Consider the following 15533-nt stretch of genomic DNA (forward strand, 5'->3'; position numbering starts at 1 on the left):
TTCCAATAAATAAATAAGCATTTATTAAGTGCCAATTCTGTGCTAGGTTCTGGGATTCAAAGACAAAAGTGAAATAATTCCCCACCCCACCCCAAAGATTATAGTCTAGCCTGGGAAAAGGGAAAGGGCCATGTAGATATATTTTTGGCATTGAGTCTTTTCAGTCATGTCCAAGAGTCAGACACCCTATTTGGAAGTTTCTTGGCATAGACAGTGGAATGGTCTTGAGGAATCCAGCCTTGAGGACCATGAGGAGCCTGTGACTCAGGGTGAGAACCTTTTACAGGAGACCTAAGAGCCCTGGCCTCAGGAGTTTCTGAGGCTCTGATCAGTCATCCTCTCTGAGGAAAGAGATAAAAGCTGCAAGTATCCCTCTGTCAAGGAAGGTCTGGGAGAATCCTGAGAGTTTAATCTATCATTCATTAATTCTTTCGCTGCCTATTTTGAAGCCTAAGGTTCCTGGAAGGGGGGAATTTCATCATCCCCCTCCCAGTATCATATTGTCTCCTTCCCTAAACTAGATACTCAGAAATGTAAACAATAGCCCTGGATGGTTTATCTATGAGAAGCCCAAAGCCCCAGAAGTCTTATCGCCAAGATTTGGGATTGTGTCACGAAACAATCAAGGAGCCTGACTTCCTAGTGACTTCAGCTGGGCTGAAGTTTCATATTGTGCAATGTTTAAGAGGCTCCAGTCCTTGCTATTTCCCAGAAGGATCCAGAGGAGACAAATAGCAAGGGTTTCTGGGATCCTAGAATGGAACCACTGGAAGGTGTCTTTGGGGCTGGCTAATCCAGTCCTTTCATTTCACAGGCAAGGAACATGCGGTTCCAATGCTGCCAGAGGCTTGACCCTACTGTCCCATTTTGCTTTTTCCCCAGGGATCTTCCACATGATTTGTGATGTAGTACCTGAGACATTCAGGGTAGTGAAGCCCCTTGGAGCTTCCCTCCTAGGGCATAGAAGTGTCATATTGTCTGAGTCTGTCATCTTGCAAGGACCAGAAAGGAGTTCACTAGTCCACTGGGGGCGTGTTTGAGTGGCATGTCAAACCTGGGCATAGGAAGGTCATGGCATCCAACCATGACCATGTAACCTTTTCTGGGTCTTGATGCTGTTTTCTATAAAATGATACCATTGGACTTGCTGATTTCCCAAGCCCTTTCTAGTTCTAAATACTATGATCCCACGATCCTGAGCTTTTGGTACTCTGACTTTAGGCAAATCTCTTAACCACTCTTTCAATCTCTGAATAAATAGAAGGAGGATCAGGAGACTAAAATATTACCCAGGAGCATAAGACCTGGAGGTCTTCAAGAAGAGTCTGGAATGTCACTTGACCAGGATATTACAGGCTGGACTCATGCCTCAGGCTAGATGATTCCTCAGGACCTCCCCAACTCTTAGTAATGACCTCCCAAGGGGAGGTGCCATAATGATATGGCACATCTTTGAGGACAGGTGGTAGAGAGAATCTCAAAGTGTATGCAACCCAATATGTAATAGTCACTTCAATGGATTCCAGTCTTGGAGCTGGGATCTCACTTAGATAAATATTTCCTCTCACAGTGTCAATGTGACTTTTGTCTCCTAAGTCCTCTTTAGAGGGTCTTGCTAAGGGCTGACCTCTGGGACCCAACATAATGTGGATACCAGTGCTCTTGTACCCTAGTAGCCCTAATTCTCAGGCACTACAGCTTTCCAAAGCAACTTTTCATCTTTGAGAAGTAGCTAAAAGGCAGTAATTAAGGTCCCTATTTTGCAGCTAGGGAAACTGATTGGAAAACACTTTGTCCAGGGTAATGGGGTGAGGAGATGGTATGATAAAAATGTAAATGGGAAGATTTGTGTGACCTCAAACAAGTCACCAGGCTTCAGTAGCTCTCTAATTTATCTGACTCAGTTATTGTAAGAGGGATGACATGGAATAGAGGACATGCTGGTTTGGATTCAGAGAACATGAATACCCATAAAGTAGATATTAAGGGTTCCATGTCTCTAGTGGATTGCCTTGGGGCTCAAGCTTTGGTCCTCTTTGGTCCCTACCAATAGTCCTGAGCATGAATCTCAGTTCTCTCTTCATACTTACGTAGACTTAGGGAAGGCATTCTCCTGTCCAGATTTAGGTTTCTTCTCAATAAAATGAGCAGGATGGATTAAATTTCCTCCAAGATGCTTTCTCCCCTCTCAATCCTATGTCTACAAGTATTCTGAAAACATAAAGTTCTGTCTCAAGAATCAAAGAGTTATTAAGTACTCTTTGATAGTAAGACATTGGAAGTATTAAGACATTTGTCTGAAATACTAATGAATGACTCAGAATGAGTCTCACAAGCCCACAGAGTCATCTGGCCTTCTAATCCAGCCCTACCCTAAGGTAACCATAAGATTTTTCTGACTTTTCCTGTCTCTTCTGGCCCTTGTCATCATTCGCTGATTCTTTTCAGTCATGTCTCTTTGTGACCTCACCTAGGGTTTTCTTGACAAAGATACTGGAGTGGTTTATCATTTACTTCTCTAGCTCATTTTATAGATAAGAACACTGAGATAAACAGAATGAAGTGACTTACCCAGGGTCACACAGCTGGTCAATATCTAAGGCAGAATCTGAATTCAGGAAAAGTCTTCTAGACTCCAGGTTTAGCTCTCTATCCACTCTGCCTTCTCCTCTAGTCCCTTGTTCTGTGTTGAAGGGTCAAGAGGCCCTGTCTCTTCTCCATATCTTGACAACTCTCTGTCTTTTACCTTTTACCTTCCAAAACAGGGAGGATGCTAGAATTTTTTTTTAAATGAGTTTTTATGGGGGGCAGCTAGGTGGCGTAGTGGATAAAGCACCGACCTTGGAGTCAGGAGTACCTGGATTCAAATCCGACCTCAGACACTTAATAATTACCTAGCTGTGTGGCCTTGGGCAAGCCACTTAACCCCATTTGCCTTGTAAAAACCTAAAATATAAATAAAAAAATAAAATAAGTTTTTATGGATAGCTTTTATTTTTTTTATATATCATAATGGTTTTCCCTAGACCATTCCTCCTCCTTCTAGAGAACATACCACGGAACAAAAAATATTTTTAAAAGACTAAGAAAAAAAAGAAAAATCAGCATAATTTATCAATACATTGAAAAAGTCTGAAAACCTACTTGACAAAATATTTTAATAAATGTTTATTAAAGGACTCAAAAACTGGCAGAAGGACTTCCACACTAGCAGTACAACATGTTATCTTTAAACTACTTGAGGGTACAGAACTTGTTTTTTTATCTTTCTTTAGATCCCTGGCTCTTGGGACTGGGGCTGCATCATAATATCTTAAATATCTGTTGACCTAACTTGACTTGACCTATTGCAACCTGCCCCTATTATGGGCTCTATTTGATGTAGGAAAGGAATATTAAGATGGATATATAGAGAGGGCAGTAATAAAAAAGATATCTGCTGGAAGCTACTAGCCATTGCAAGCTCCAGGAGGGCAGGAAAGTAGGTCTTATCTAAATTTTGAGTCTCCTTGTAGACACTAATGCATGTTTGCTAAATGAATATTCAAGTTAGAGACTTGATGATCCTTCCTGAACAGTCTACTGTATTTTCTTCTCTCCATTCTTGCTAATCCTCAGCTATTTCTGGAGGGTGTGGAAATCATTGAAATAACAAGGAACTGGAATATCCAGTTCCAATGGGCATTCCAGAAGGCCAGCAGGCAAAAGGCCCCACTAGCCATTGGGAGCTGGCATGGTCTTTCCCAGAGACAGGAAGGACTCTGGACTTTGATGAAGCATAACCTTCAATGTGGACTGCTTTGCAGAGTAGTAGGGATTATTTCATTCATTATATTTTTATTCTCATCTCCCAGAGCCAGGAATATAGTACTTTTTTGTTGTTTTTATACGGCAGTGGGGTTAAGTGACTTACCCAAGGTCACACAGCTGAGTAATTATTATGGATTTGAACTTAGGTCCTTCTGTCTCCAGAGCCAGTGCTCTATCCACTAGCTGCCCCAACATAATAATAGTATTACTCTTAATATAATAATTACTCTTAATAAATGTTTGATGATTGACTGATTGAAAGTGACTCCTCCATCAGTTGACTTCTTCCAGTGCTGACCTCTGGTTCAAAAGGTTTCTAAGGACATGGTGTTTAAGGAGCTCCGGTCCTTCCTTATCCAGGTTGTAGTGGAGAATTCATTCCATCACCTGCTCTAAGATGATGAAGACATTCCAAGTCTGACTCATGCTGGGGATGTGTCTCAGCTGCAGGCTGGGGATTCTGTGATTTGTGTGGGTTTCTAGAATACTTGCCCTGGGGCAGTACCAACAAAAGAAGCTGTCTTGGGGTCAAAGGGAGCCACAAAACGAGGAGGCAAGCTGGAGAGGTTTATCCTGTTGTCCAAGGACCTGTCTTGGCTAGAGATCTCTCTCCACCCAGTTGCCCTTCATTGCTGTTTCAGAGCCTCTTCCTCTTTGCCTCAAAGTACCATCGATAAGATGATGAGAGAGATTTCTGCATGGGTCTCCTTACAGTCCCCCTCCTCCCCCAAAAAAAGTTTTATTTATTTAGTATCAGTCCATCTTCTCTGCACTCACTGCCTGAACTCATCCTAGTCCTGACAGATTGAGTCTGCAAAAGGGTGACTACTACTCTTTTGTACCTATAGTGATAACAATAATGCATAAGCCCCCACCAGTGTGCTTTCCTCCAAACAACCAGCCAATAGATTCAGTTAGTTCTCTAACAAAATCATTTAATTAAATAGTATAACAAGATCCTCTAAGCGGAAGGTTCTAACCTCTCCTGTTCAGTAATTCTTCCTGAGTCAGTTCCTTCAGATGGAGGAATTTTTCTTGGCTTATGGTGATGAGGCACTTCAGAGCTATTTGTCTCAGATTCCTTCTGAAGTCCTTTGCCAATTAGTTGATATGGGCAAAGTAAGAATGAAGTCTTACTTTATTAGAAGTAAGCTCATTGTCTCTGGTTTCTAAAGCAATTAATAAATTAGTAAGCATTTATTAAGCCACTACTGGATGACAGACTTTGAGTTACTTAACCTTCAGACCCTTTCTAAGAAAAGGTTGATTTTTGCATCTGAAGGCTTTCCCCTTTACTTTTCTATAGCCTAGCCCAATGCTAAGTACTAAGGATAAAAAGAAAGAGAAAAACCTTGGTTCTTCAGGAGCTCACATTCAAATGGAAAAACTATATATGTACAAGATATACATGGTGCAAAAGGAAGGGATAAAGCACGGGCCCTGGAGTCAGGAGTGCAGACACTTAATAATTACTTAGATGTGTGGCTTTGGGCAAGCCACTTAACCCCATTTGCCTTGCAAAAACCTAAAAAAAAAATCCAAGGTGAAGAGGAAAGCATTCAGGTCTGAGGGATGGCTCATGCAAAAAGTACTATAATGGAAAGTCCTATTTGAGGAGGTGAATTTAAACTGGACTGTGTGAAGAGGGACTCAAGTGTGAAAATGCTGAAAAGGGATCAACCAGGTTGCAAAGAGCTTAAATGTAAATTAGGGGATTTTCTATTTGATCCTAGAGGTAATAGGGAGCTACTGGAGTTTATGGAGGAAAGGAAGGAATGACATGATCAGATCTACACTGGAGTTATATCATTTTTGTAGCTGCAGGGAGCATGGATTAGCACAGTGAGAGATTTGAAGCAGGAATACCAATTATAAGTCTTTGGTCATAGTTTAGGAGGGATGATGAGGACCTATGCAAGCATGTTAACCTTGAGGACAGACAAGGGGATGCAGACAAGAGAGGTAAAGAAAAAACAACAAAATGTAAAAACAGATTGCAAAGGGAAGTCCATTGAGTGAGAAGTCAAGAAGGACACTGAGGTGGATGGCTGAACCTCTGACAGGGAAGATGATGGGCTCTACTTGCCTTTGGTCATTGGTTAACTTGGGTCTGCTAGATTGTAATCCCAACAAGGGAAGGGCCTGTGTCTCAACTTTTTTCCCCCCTATTCCTCCATAGTTCATAACTTAGACTTGCACTTGAGTAAATGTTGACAGAATGAATGCTTTATGCATCTAACTAGATTATAAATACCTCCTAGACAACAGTATAACTAAACCGTGTTAAGCACTGAGAATAAAAAGAAAAGTAAAAAATAGTCCTTGTTCTTCCGGAGTTCAATGAGGGAGATAGCACATAAACAACTGTGTATAAACAAGGGAAATATGGAATAAATTGAAAAAATTCAAGGAGAGAAGGCATTGATTTAAGAGGAATTGGGAAAGATTTTCTGTAGAAGGGGGAATTTTGTTTGAAAAGAATTAGAAACAGGGCAGCTAGGTGGTGCAGTGGATAGAGCACCTGCCCTGGAGTCTAGAGTACCTGAGTTCAAATCAGACCTCAGACACTTAATACTTACCTAGCTGTGTGGCCTTGGGCAAGTCACTTAACCCCATTGCCTTGCAAAAAACCTAAAAAAAGAAAAGAAAAGAATTAGAAAGAATCTAGGAAATCCAGGAGGCAGAGATGAGGAAGGAGAGTGTTCTAGGGGAAGAGAGAAAATCCCTGAAGCCATGAGAGGGTCTCGTAGAATAGATGGGGAGTATGGAAATGTAAGTTATAAAAAGCCAGGAAAGGTATGTGGGAGACTTTGAAAACCAAAAAGAGGATTTTATATCTGATCTTGGAGGTGTTGGGGAGTAGCTGGAGTTTAATGGAGGATGGGATGGAATGGGGAGAGTCTTGAGGCTGGCAGCCTGCCTCCCCCCACCCCCAGCAGGGTATTGGAAGAGTCTAGGTGTGAGGTGATAAGAGGCACTGTCAGAGGAGATGAAGGCATGTGAGAGAAGTGACAAAGTAAAATCAACAGACCTTGGTGATAGATTAGAGGGTGAGAAAGTGAGGAACTGAGGAGGCCATCTAGATTGGGAGCTTGAGTGATTAACAAGATGGTGGCTACCTCAATAGCAATTGGAAAGTTAAAAAAGAAAGGAAGATTTAGGGGGAAGTTTAGTTTTGAACTGAAAGAGCTATTTATTTCCTCTACCAGAAAAGAAAGGCTTCAACACAAAAGACATAACTGACAAATACTTGGGATATAAATAATAATTCATAACCTATATTATTACTCCTCTCCTCCTCACCACCCCCAATGCCCCAGGTAAAGACATCCAGGAGGCTAGTGGAACTGATTAAAAGATACTTTACATTCCCCTAAGATCTGAACCATCTGCTAAACTAACAAAATCATGATCTTTGGGTCATCTGAGCTTAGGGAAAGAAATATAAAGCAGACAAGGCAGCCCGGAAGTTAAGGCATGATCTCGAGCTCACATAGGTAAGCAAGTGTCACTATCATGTGTTCCTGGAACCCAGTGTTACAGGGCTAGTAAAGCAAAAATTGAACTCAGAGCTTCCTGACCAGGTGTAGTGTTGTAGTGGCCCCAGCTACTGCGAGTAAGGAGGAGAGGAAAGGAAAGAGTCCCCTCATAAATACCCAATGCCCTAGTTTTGAAGTCCAAGGGAGAATTGGCATTGACTATGCCCTCACATTGATTGCCTAAAAACAACAGCCACAACAACTATAAATCATCCCTTCTACCAATTTGTGGCCCACAGAGCTGGCAACTCTTAGTGACTTGGTCATTCGTTCTCTCCCCCTGCTCCCATACCACACACAGACACACACACACACACAAACACAGATACACACACACACACACACACACACACACACACACACACACACACACACACACACACACACATTTCAGGCCAGTGAGGGTCTTAAGGGACCAGAGCACATGTGTTCATCTTCCTTCTGTCAAAGTGGGTTTTCCCAGCTCCAAGACCTTATGGTTCTGATTTGAACTCAGGTCCTCCTGACTCCAAGGCTGGTGCTCTATCCATTTCACTATCTAGCTATCACTTAAACCTGATTGTTCTTATCCAGGGTCATTGTCAGTCGTCATCCTTACTCATATCTGGTCACTGGACCCAAATGACGCCAGAGGAGAAAGAGAGGCTGGTGACCTAGCCCAACCCCCTCACTCCAATCCAATTCACCTGCCTGATGTCATGGTCTTCTTTGAGAATGAAGAAAAAACATTACATATAAATATGAGAAATTTAGAGTATATGTTCATATTTTCTGATGGCTTCTTGTTTGTTTGGTTGGGTTTTTTTTGTTTTTAGGTTTTTTTTGCAAGGCAATGGGGTTTAAGTGGCTTGCCCAAGGCCACACAGCTAGGTAATTATTAAGTGTCTGAGGTTGGATTTGAACTCAGGTGATCCTGACTCCAGGGCAGTTTGTTTTTTAATAATAAAATCAGTTATGGTTTTTTTCCCCCATCCTTCTAGTATCTTCCCTATTTTGAGATGTCTTGAGAATCAATTCCTCAGAGTCTATTGATTGATGGATGTCACTTTCTGTACAGATTTCGTCTGTCTGTTTGTGTCCCAGTCACTCCTCCAGACTTTAGCTATTTTTTTGTTTCTACCAATCTTTTTTTTTTTTTGCAAGGCAATGGGGTTAAGTGGCTTGCCCAAGGCCACACAGCTAGGTAATAAGTGTCTGAAGTTAGATTTGAACTCAGGTACTCCTGACTCCAGGTCCAGTGTTCTATCCACTGTGCCACCTAGCTGCCCCCCAATCATTTTTTTTTGCAGGGTTTTGAATGTTATAATTTTTTTTCAACCTTCCTCCCTTCCCTCCCTTCTCCCCCCAGCAGAAGGTAATCTGATATAGCCTTTACATTTGTTTCTATGATATGCATAGATCAAAATTGAATGTATTAAGAGAAGAAGCAGATCTATAAGGAAGAAAGGAATTATTAGTGATAAAATTATTAAATGCATAAAACAACTTTTTAAAAACTGAAGATAATAATCTTTGATCTTTGTTTAAATTCCATAGTTCCTTCTCTGGATATAGATGGTATTCTCTATCACAGATCCTCTAAAATTGTCCCTGATTATTGCACTGATGAAGCAAGCAGGTCCATCCAGGTTGATCATCGCCCCATGTCGTTATGGGGTATAATGTTCTGGTTCTGCTCATCTCACTCAGCATCAGTTCATGCAAGTCTTTCCAAGCTTTTCTAAAATCCCATCCCTCATGATTTCTTATAGAACAATAGTGTTCCATCACATACATATATCACAATATGTTCAGCCATAACCCAATTGATGGACATCCCCTCAATTTCCAATTCTTTGCCACTACAAACAGAGATGCTATGAATATTTTCGAATATGTGGGGATTTTTACCCTTTTTCATGTTCTCTTCAGGATACAGACCCAGTCATGATATTGTTGGATCAAAGAGTATGAACATTTTTATTGCACTTTGGGCATAATTCCAAATTGTTCTTCAAAAAGGTACTTTACCTTTTTTAAATTAAATTAATTTATTTGCCCAACTACATGCAAAGAAAGTTTTCAACATTCATTTTTCTGTAAGGTTTTCAGTCCCATATTTTTCTTCCTCCCTTCCTTTCCTTCCCATCCCTTAGACAGCACTGCTCCCTGATAGCAAGCAATCTGATTACAATTATTTTAACCTATTTCCATATTAGGCATGTTGTAAAAAAAAAAGAATCATAAGATAAAGGGGAGGGATCAATGAGAGGGGAAAAAAAGCATAAAGCATAAAACAAATAATAAAAATTGAAATTAGTCTGGTCTGCAGTCAGACTCCACACTTTCCTCTCTTGGATGGGGATGGCATTTTCCATCACAAATCCTTTAGAATTCTGACTTCAACTTTTTATTTTATTTTTTTAGGGTTTTTTTTGCAAGGCAAATGGAGTTAAGTGGTTTGCCCAAGGTCATGAGGTCAGATTTGAACCCAGGTACTCCTGACTCCAGGGCCAGTGCTCTATCCACTGTGCCATGTAGCCGCCCTTGACTTTAACTTTTTAAATGGCATTTCTATAGTGCATCTGTACCAAGATGCTAATTTCCAAATATGATGATTAATTTTTATTAGCAATGGATTCAGAAAACACTGGCAAATGCATTTCATCTTATATCCAATCCAATCAAGTCTGTTTTTTTAAGTATCTACTAAGACATTCTCAAGCACTTGTTAAACACTGGAGATATAATTAGAAAGACAATTCCTGACCTCAAAGCACTTACAGTCTAATGGGATTAAGTGAGAAAACACTCAAAAGGAGACAGAAAAAGAATCAAGAGGAATCTTGTTTCCTGGAGTTAAAACCCGGGAAAAGCAGCAAACAGAGAATGGAAAGTCCAATTTCTACCCTCCAGCCTTTCAAAGAGTTAATTAAGATTATAGTTTGGGGTAGCAAAGTGACAAACTTCATCTAGGAGGGGTATTCATTTAACTCTATCATCTTTTTTCCAGTCTCACTGATAAATAATACAAGAATAATTTGGCTTGGTTTTGCCTCATGCTGAGCTTTCTGCAGGTTTATTTTTCAATTCATAATTTTCCTTTTTCTTTCTGTTTTTGTGAAGCAATATGGCTCATAATTTTCCACCTTCTTTCTCTGTAATATTTCATGAATGAGCTTTGACTATAAAATGGTGTTACCCCTTCATTGCCATTTGCTTCAACCTGTGAGATAATTTTCCTAGATAAGGTGGTTGTAGTGACTGTTGTACATTGTTTAACCTTCTCTTGATGATTATCAAAATAAATGTCTACCTTTAACTATTTCCTGAAGAATTGTTGAAAATAAAGTTCTGAGTGTTCTAGAGAAACATAAATTATGATGATAGCTTTTTCCTTTGCTAATGTCCTTTTTCTTATTTTGGCATAGAAGTGACCCTCAATCTTAATTAATCAATAAACATTTATTAAAACACCTACTATGTGCAGTTAGGTGGCACAGCAGTGGACAGTGGATAGTGTTGGAACCGGAGTCAGAAGACCTGAGTTCAAATTCAACCTCACACACTTACTGGCTGTGTGCCCCTGATCAAGTCACTTAACTCTATTTTCCTTTTTTCCTCTCTGTAAAAATGAGCTAGAGAAGGAAAAGCAAAAATCTCTAGCATCTAATATAATAAAAATGGCAATTCTACCAAAACTAAACTACCTATTTAGTGTCCTATCAATCAAAATTCCAAAAAATTACTTTAATGAGTTAGAAAAAGTTGTAAGTAAATTCATATGGAGAAATAAAAAGTCAAAAATTTCCAGGGATTTAATGAAAAAAAGTGCAAAAGAAGGGGGCTTAGCCCTACCTAATCTAAAATTATATTACAAAGCATCAGTCATCAAAACTGTCTGGTACTGGCTAAGAAGCAGAGTGGTGGATCAGTGGTATAGACTAGGTGCAATAGCAGGAAATGATTATAGTAATCTGCTGTTTGAGAAACCCAAAGAGTCCAGCTATTGGGATAAAAACTCTTCCTTCAATAAAAACTTCTGGGAAAATTGGAAGTTAGTATGGAAGAAACTTAGATTAGACCAACACCTCACACCCTTTACCAAGATAAGATCCAAATGGTTACAGGACTTAGACATAAAAAACAATACTATAAGCAAACTAGAAGGTCTATGGAAAAGAAAGCAGTTTATGACTAAGGAAGAGACGGAGAACATCACTAAAAACCAACTAGATGATTTCGATTACATTAAATTAAAAAGCTTTTGCACAGACAAAACCACTGTAACCAAGATCAAAAGAAATGTAGTAAACTGGTAAACAATCTTTACAACTAATGTTTCTGACAAAGGACTCATTTCTAAAATATACAGAGAACTGAGTCAAATTTAAAAAAAAAACCAAGCCATTCCCCAGTTGACAAATGGTCAAAGGATATGCAAAGGCAATTTACAGATAAGGAGATCAAAGTAATCCACAGTCATATGAAAAATTGCTCTAAATCATTACTTATTAGAGAAATGTAAATTAAAGCACCTCTGAGGTACCACTTCACACCTCTTAGACTGGCCAATATGACCAGAAAGAATAATGATCATTGTTGGAAGGGTTGTGGGAAATCTGGGACATTATTACATTGCTGATAGAGCTGTGACCTCATCCAAACTTTCTGGAGAGAAATTTGGAATTATGCCCGAATGACAACAAAAATGTGCATACCCTTTGATCCAGCAATACCACTACTGGGTCTGTACCCTGAAGAGATGATGAAAAAGGGTAAGGACATCACTTGTACAAAAATATTCATAGCAGCCCTCTTTGTGGTGTCAAAGAATTGGAAATCAAGTAAATGTCCTCCAGTTGGGGAATGGCTTAGCAAACTGTGGAATATGTTTGTCATGGAACACTATTGTTTGATTAGAAAGAGGGATGGGAATTCAGGGAAGCCTGGAGGAATTTGCATGAACTGATGCTGAGTGAGATGAGCAGAACCAGAAAAACAATGTACACCCTAACAGAAACATGGGGGTGATGATCAACTTTGATGGACTTGCTCATTCCATCAGTGCAACAATCAGGGACAATTTGGGGCTGTCTGCAATGGAGAATACCATCTGTATCCAGAGAAAGAACTGTGGAGTTTGAACAAAGACCAAGGACTATTACCTTTAATTTAGAAAAAAAAACAACCTGATATCTTGTTGTCATATCTCCGTGGGGATATGATTTCTCTCTCATCACATTCAATTTGGATCAATGTATACCATGGAAACAATATAAAGACTGGCAAATGTGGGTGGTGGGGGTAAAACTCAAAAATAAATAAAATTTAAAAAAAATCTCTAGCATCTTTGCCATGAAAACCCCAAATGAGGTCACAGAGAATCAGATACAATTGCAATCTTAAAAGCTATGCTGGGGCGGGGGGTAGCTAGGTGGTACAGTGGATTGTGTGACATTGAGCAAGTCATTTAACCCCATTGCCTTGCAAAAACCACCCCCCCCAAAAAAAAACTTTGCCTGCAGGGGAGGAGTATTGGAAGCTACCAAGCCTAAAAGGTTTTGACTACAAACTTTGTGCCATTTTATTTATCTTGTCCAAGAACTAGGTTACATATTATTGTTTGTCCTTCATTCTATAAGAGGACCATGACATCAGGGAGGTGATGCCACGACAGCCCAGTGAACTGGATTTAAGTGAGAGGGTACTGTTCACAGTCAACAGTCTCATGTTCTCCTCTAGTGTCATCTGCTCCAGTGACCAGATAGGAATCAGGACAACCAAAGATGGCCCTGGATACAGCGAGAACTTGCTCTTTTTAAGCTAAGATCTTTAATAGGTTTCAGCTTGATTGAAGCTCTGCCCATTTCGATGATTAAGATTAAGTAAAAATGAGCAAAGAATAGTTTCTTTTATCTAGTTTAAATATATATATATATATATATATATATATATAATACACACCCTCACCCACATACATAATATGTTAATATGTGTGCCACATACACATGGACATACATATCCACATACATGCCTGTGTATATAGGAGGGGGAGACCCAGAAGAGTTTTGATTAAAACAGAAACAATTTCCATTTACATTCACTCTGAGCCAGTCAGGTTCCAACAAAGACCAAATGAGGTTTGCCCAATCAATGAGAGTGATTTAGGTTGAATACAACTATACTCATTCTCAGAGAGATAGAGGGATGGCATCAAAGTAAGGTATTTCTTTCAACCACAGCAATTTATGAAGATTGCCTACTAAAGTGTGTGTGGGTGTGTGTGGGGTAGGATCTGCATTAGTAGAAAAAGAATTCACTACAATAAAATCATGATTTTTTGAAGACTTTGAGCATTGTTAGTATTTATTTCATAAAATTCCAGGAAAATTGAAATGTTTGTGTGTATCAAATGTGGTGAATCAGGGAGAAACTAGTTTCATGGAAAAAGAATCAAACGAATCAGAATTGCAGAGGTCTGGTTTTGGTGATGTTGCTAACTGACTTCAGCATAGCACTCAATTGCTTTGTGATTCAATTTACCCACTGTAAAATGGGTACAACCATTTTGAACTCCTGCTACCTCCCTCTGGGTGGAAAGGGTTGTAAAATCAGAGAAAGGACTATTTGCTAAGAAGCCTGAGATAACTTTTCTGAAGGGGGTGTGATCAGAGTGAGGTTAATGAGAAAACCACTGAGCGCTTTACCCCAAAACTTACTCCCCCCCCCCCAAATACAGGGGTAGGCAGGGAAGACAAAAGCTTGTAGAGATATTTAAAAATTTGTGCGTTTCCTTTGGAATGAGTCTATATACAGGTTCCATGAATGGCAGAGGAAGCAGAGAGGGAAGGTACACTTTCCAAGTGTCCATGTGGGAAGGTAACATGGAAAGAGCATTGAGAATTTAGGAGAGCTGGCCTTTAGCTCTCCACTTTTTCTCTGTCTCACTCTGTGACTTTTGGCAATATGTAGATAGATTGGACAGGAAGGTAAATAGAAATATATAAATAAACACATATGTATGTATGTGTGTTCTAATTCTAAGACAAGCTATGTGACCTGGGACAAGTCAGTTGACCTCTCTGGATCTTAGTTTCCTCATTTGTAAGGTGAGGAGGTCAATTTAGAAGGATGTCTAATGACCCTTTCCTACTCTAAATCTATGACCCCATAATTAATCATAGTATGAAGGTGACCCTGGGCTCTCAGAGGTTTTGCCTGTTAAGTGCAGTTTCTGGCAGGTCCCAACAAGCAGGTAAAGTTTTGAGTCTTGTAATATGTCTCTCTGTTACCTCATCTGTAAAATGGGGATAATAATGTTGATACTGCCCACTGTATGTGAGAGTGTCTGTGTGTGTGTGTGTGTGTGTGTGTGTGTGTGTGTGTGTGTGTGTGTGTGAAGGCTCACAGAATTACTGAAGCCAATATTGGGAGAGCCTGAGCAACCATATAACCTGATTCACACCGGAACAGCAATCCCTCTTGCCGCAATTTACTCAATATAGGTGTGTACTCAAAGGGACTGATTTGAATTCTGGCTGAGCTCTAGGTGTGACCTTGAGGACATTCCATTGCTTTCTGAACCTCAATTGCCTCTTTGGCAAAATGGGATGGGAGGGGCTTGTTCTAGATCAGGGGATCTTAACCTGTCCTAGGAACAGATTTCTAGGGATTTGTGACTTTGGATGGGAGAAAAGTGAATTTTGACTTCAGTTAATTGCTTTCATTGATAATTCTATGTATTTTGAGCATATAAAACCATCATTCTGAGCAGGGGGTTTTGGGAGGCTTTACCAGACTTTCAAAGCAGGTCTAGAACGCACAAAAGGAGCTAAGAACCCGGGACTAGATTGTCTTTTCTGGATCTCAATCTTATGTTCTAGACATGGTCATGTGTTTGGGGGGTGGGGAATTAGGTGGATTTCTGGTTCATTTAACTAGAATCAGAAAGGCACAGAACATTCTCAGAGATGTCATTCTCCCTCATTTTAGAACGGAGGAAAGTGAGGGCCAGAACTGGGAAGTCTCATGCCCAGGGTCGCCTATCTAGTTAGGGGCAGAACAGGTAGGCCGGCGCAGGACAGCGTCCACTCATTCTTTCCCAGAGAAGGACTCGGGTCTTTCACTGATAAATGCTGAATTAAGCACGAGAAGGGGCCCTCAGTGACCCCGAGGGTGGAGAGAACGCTTATCTGGGTGGAT

The sequence above is a fragment of the Macrotis lagotis genome, chromosome 1 (assembly GCF_037893015.1).
Source record: "Macrotis lagotis isolate mMagLag1 chromosome 1, bilby.v1.9.chrom.fasta, whole genome shotgun sequence".
Taxonomy (NCBI): Eukaryota; Metazoa; Chordata; class Mammalia; order Peramelemorphia; family Peramelidae; genus Macrotis; species Macrotis lagotis.